The sequence below is a fragment of the Montipora capricornis genome, chromosome 13, assembly GCF_036669925.1.
Source record: "Montipora capricornis isolate CH-2021 chromosome 13, ASM3666992v2, whole genome shotgun sequence".
Classification (NCBI taxonomy): Eukaryota; Metazoa; Cnidaria; class Anthozoa; order Scleractinia; family Acroporidae; genus Montipora; species Montipora capricornis.
Window position 1 is genome coordinate 43,133,720 of NC_090895.1, and position 5,000 is coordinate 43,138,719.

At 45.1% G+C, this 5,000-nt stretch overlaps 1 protein-coding gene across 1 annotated transcript in view; it reads left to right on the forward strand.

Annotated features, from left to right (window-relative positions):
- LOC138030851 (sortilin-related receptor-like) overlaps nucleotides 1-5,000 on the forward strand; it is a 75,782-nt gene that overhangs the window by 20,244 nt on the left and 50,538 nt on the right. The gene's annotated exons all lie outside the window — the stretch shown is intronic.

Below are 5,000 nucleotides of genomic sequence, written 5' to 3' on the forward strand. Positions count from 1 at the left end.
CGACGTGACGAAAGCTCAACAGATTACGGGCAAGTTTGAGAATTGAGTTACGCAATGATAAATGTCAAACATACTCTTTTCACAAAATTTCTCCCAAGTGCAAAGCATCCTCTCAGAATACGAGAACATCATTCTAAAGGCTTATTCTACGTAAAACGTTGGTTCTGAAGGTAATTCTGAGAGTGAAAACCCCGTTTCCGACTGAAAGTTTGATCAATAACTGATAAGAAACTGCATGACTTGTCTGAATCTGATACATCTCATCATTTATTTTTTCTGTCAAAAAGAAGATTGAAGAAGAATTGGTTTGGTTGAATGGTAGAGCCAACCTGTATACAGGCTGGAGTTTTCTACACGGACAACAGCCTCTAACTATTATTATTGTCTTAATTTCTGCATAATATGGGTAGAATTGCCATAACCTATCAGAAACCGAGAAACTAAAACTTCTAAAAACTTCTGTCAAGGTGACAGACAACGAAATTAATTGTTTTAAAGAAAATGCATAATTTTCAAACAATCACCTATGTAATTATATTTAACTCATCACCGGTACATGGGAGTTGGGGTGCTGCTGACAAAACCGGCATGAACCGCAAGCATTCGCATAGGTAACCAACCGTCACACTGAAAGTCTTCTTCCAGTGGATAACGGGGTACCAGATCTAGAGGAAAGTACTTACTTCCAAAGGGACGGGTGGGACAGGGCACAAGAGCGGCGAGGAACATGATTCAACGCTAACAATCGAACGCACGAATACTTGACTTCAAAGGAGTGGTGACAATTGCAAAAGCCCCTGAGCTTCCCGAGCTGCCCCACAGAATTAACTGGGCAAAACCACTGCTCAACGTTATCTCGCGTTTAACCTTGCCCAAATTGCCAATAGATGAGAGTTGGGGAGGTGCCAACAAACCGGTGGGAGCCGCAAGCATGCGCGTACATAACCATGACAATCCTGTGAGCGGCCACCTCCAATTAGATCTCCAAGGTGCTTGGAGGACGAGCCCGCGAACAGGGCAGTCAAGGGACCTAACTCCCAAATAAATACCAAGGAATTACACAAAGATCAAACATGAGAAACAGGGTACTCACCCAAATTTGCGCACTACCTGTCCGAGGCCTTTATTCCCCCCTCACATACAAATAAGCCAGAGGCGACTGAACAGCACACAGCGTGAACTTGCCTCGGCCAATGTGAATTTAGCAACCCTGACAAAAGGGGTCTCTCTTTGAAACTTTCAGGGCCCTGTTCTCCAAGAATGAATGAAGGGTAGTTTCTAAAGAAACTGTGGTGCTGCGTCGGTGGGGAAGTAGTATACAAAAATTTGGTTTTATCAACGGAGTTGATAACGTAAATTGGCCACCGTACAGAGATTCCAAAGGCTGACGTTTCGATCGTTTCGGTCGTTTTGAAGGGCTAACGCTCGAAACGTCAGCTTTTGGAATCTCTGTACGGTGGCCAATTTACACTATCAACTCCGTTGATAACCAAATTTTTGTATACCAGTTCTCCAAAAGCCGATTAGCGCTAATCCGAGATTAAAAATTAACCAAGAAGTTTCCGAGAAGCACCAGCACTGGGCTTGATTCCCCGCAACACACATGGTAGTCTGAAACAGATCACCAACGGATCAGTAAGATATACCTTGATCTTGGAGGTCTTGACCGATGCAGCCAAGTGGGTAAGAAAGAGGCACGAGGTCCATTCGTCCACGGGACACGGAGTGTTATGTGAACGGAACCTTCGGGTTTCCCCAACAAGAGTCCACAATTGTTTTCTGCCCAGAACCGTAAGCGGTCTGTATTGTAGGGGCTAGCCCCTCTGCTAGGAACTGCTGGCACCACGTTTCAAGAAAGGGCAGGACACGTCCTCCAGTACGTGTCTGAGCACAGCTGTTGGAAAGGCGAGCGAAAATTGAACTCCTGCCAATGGGAGCGAGACAGGCGGGTGCTGCTGAGTGAAATGTGAAGTTAAAACGAGCTGCTGCCCTAAGGGGCTTACGTAATAGGAACGTAAAACAAGGACTTGGGATGTCCGCGAAACCAGGATACTGACGACGGCCTCATTGTCAGAGCGAAACAGGATATGCTTCCAGAACCACTGGGAAACCCTGACGTGCGCGGCTACAACAACAAGGAAAAGCTCTTGGTAGGCAATAGCTTGACCCGGGCCCCAATCCCTGCTGAACCAATCGCTTTGAAAATAAGCGCTGAAACCGAGTTAGCCTGCTGCGTCTGAGGTGAATTCCATGTCGGTAGTAGCTGACACGCCGGGTAAGAGCCAAAACTGACACCATGCAAAGAAGAAAGGAACTCGTCCCACCATTGCAGGTCCAAGTGGAATTCAGCTTACAAGTGAAAGAGTTGGTCAATCATGCGGCGAAGAAATGCCCGACCGCGCTTCACAACCTAGGTCGCATGGCGTAGATGGCCGATTAGTGACTCCAACTGGTTCCGGGTGCACCACCAACGATTACGCCATGAGCCAATCAGCTCTCTGAAGGAGACTAACTTTTCTTCCGGTAAGCGAGCACACTGTCTCATAGAGTCTAGTTCTATGCCCATTATGACCAAGCAAGAAGATGGGCCGATTCACTTGTTGGGATAGAGAAGCAAGCCCAGAGCTTGACACACTTGCATAGCCGTTGAAGGCTATGCAGACACTGTGGTGAGGGAGTAGGGCCGGCTGTGATGAAATTATCGAGGTAGTGCTCTAGCTCTGAGAGACTGTGCTTATTCAATAGGTTCCATTCCACCATATCCGCTACCGAGTAAAAGATAAATGATACTGAGCGGAGGACAAAAGGGAGAGCTGAGTCAGGGAAGTACTGGCTTCTCCATTTCATGCCCAGCAAATGACAATTGCTTGGGAGGACCGTAGCATTCCGATAAGCCACTTCCACGCCAAATTTGGCCATTAGAGCTCCAGGTCCGTATTTTGAAAATGAAACCATGCTAATGATCTGGTCAACCGTAATGTAGTGCATCGAGAACTCCTCCCTCCTCCTCCTATAAGGCGCCTTTTCCCGGGTTGACCTTTTTTTTCCCGAATACCCCCAAAGCTGCTGACCTGCATATTAGGAAGAGGGGGTCAAGAAAATGGCCCAGCAACCCTATTCATAGCTCCCTAGTTGGCGAAATAGTTATCAATCACTGGGAGATGCTTCCGAGTAGACAGTTTGTTCTTCTGGGCTGACTTAAGTTTGTGGCCTCCCTCCAAACCAGTCGAAACCCAAATTGCATGAGATCCAAAGATAAGAAACTGCTTGAGGATAAGGATGGCCTTCTAACTGCTGCCAAAATTCGTCATGTTGGGAAGGCTTACGATGGAAACTGGTGGCAATGAAGGAGATACGGTCGAAATAATAACAGAAAAGACCCAATTACCCAGTAATTAAAAACGTTTTTCCCCTACAGCAGAAAGTATTTTTTTTATATAGCTGTACGCACCATTCATGATTTTTAACGAATCAACGTAACCTTACAAAATGTTGGCTGAACAACAAACGAACATTTCGACTAATAGGCAAACAGCAAACGCACGATTGTGGAGCTATACACAGCAGGGGCCGAGGACGGCTAAACAGTGAAAAGGCGCTTACAATGAGAGAAGGCTAATGTAACGGAGAACTAGAACGGCAGAGTTCGTAGCTATTGTTGACGTGCGTATGGAGTCCGTTTCACTCGCGGGTGCTTTGAGTTTCAGAACGGCCTATGGTTTAATGACGGATCGATTTGCTTTTTGAAGCATCCCGAATCAGTGATAAGGAAAGACGTTTTCCCTCTCCGTTGCCACGTTTTGAGGATATGCTGGTACAGGCCATAGCGCGGTGAGGCTCCGAGCACGAAGAGCATCGGTACGAGAAGCAATTGGCGACATACACTGACCCTGATTCCACGATTTGCAAACAACTGTGCTACCAGCTAAGCCGCTTGGCTCCCAACCCTGAGAATATGGTTTGATAATGAGCTTTGCGTGGATGACACCGCTGCGTGGAAAATGAATATTTGCACGTTCATGCACGACCAGTCCATGAGTTTAGTAGCTGCCGCGTGCTCACGATACACCTGGTCGTACGCGAGCCAAATGCGTCCGCTGAAGTGGCGATGCGTGCAGAGAAGAAGCAGCTGGTATTGAAACTATTGCTAACCTTAAAGACTTAAACCACTTCATCAACGTCTATCATTCGCAAGCCGCCTTTGTTATATTCTTGATTCATAACATCCCGCTTAAAGAAATTTGATTCAAAACAGTTATGTTCGTCTCGGTTTTTATTCACTGATATTCACCTCGTCTTCAGCCAATAACAACTGTTAAGTATTTCTGTATTACAAAAGCAAACTATTATCACAAAGAAGAATAATTGAATGAAAAACAAAAAAAGACAAAAAACTGAAAAACAAAACAAAACTTAGAGAACAAGGGCAGTAACAGGCCATTTCCGAGTTCATGCCTGCCTCTTCTTAAAAGCTAGTCTAAGTGCGACGTTTTTGTGATGGTAATTAACTTTACATATGAAAGAAAACTAATTATCATAAAACTCACTTTGTAGAGGAGGCAGACGTGAACTCGGAAATGGTATACCTAAAAAAAGTTGTGAATACTTTGTTGTAGACCAATACAACGATATTGTACATGCATGTATGTACATTTGTAATTAAGACTTTACAAACCAATTCGTTTAATTTGCCATCAGGAACAGCACTATAGTGTCTTCATCAATTAAGAATGAATAAGAATGAAAATGCTCTGTGTATTATTTCAGACATGGCCAGAGGTGCCCTAATTAGATGCACACAGATTTCAATAAGCGTCACGAATTCTCCTCTTGCTGTTCTCCCCAACTTCAACAACACTCGTGTCTGGGAATACAATAAACACTTAATGACTGGTCCCGAGGGAAGCAGTTCATTTTGCGTTCCGAGAATCTCAATGTCTTCCCTAGGCGCAACCGAGGGAAACATTGAAATTCCAGGGAAACAAAATGAACTGTTTCCC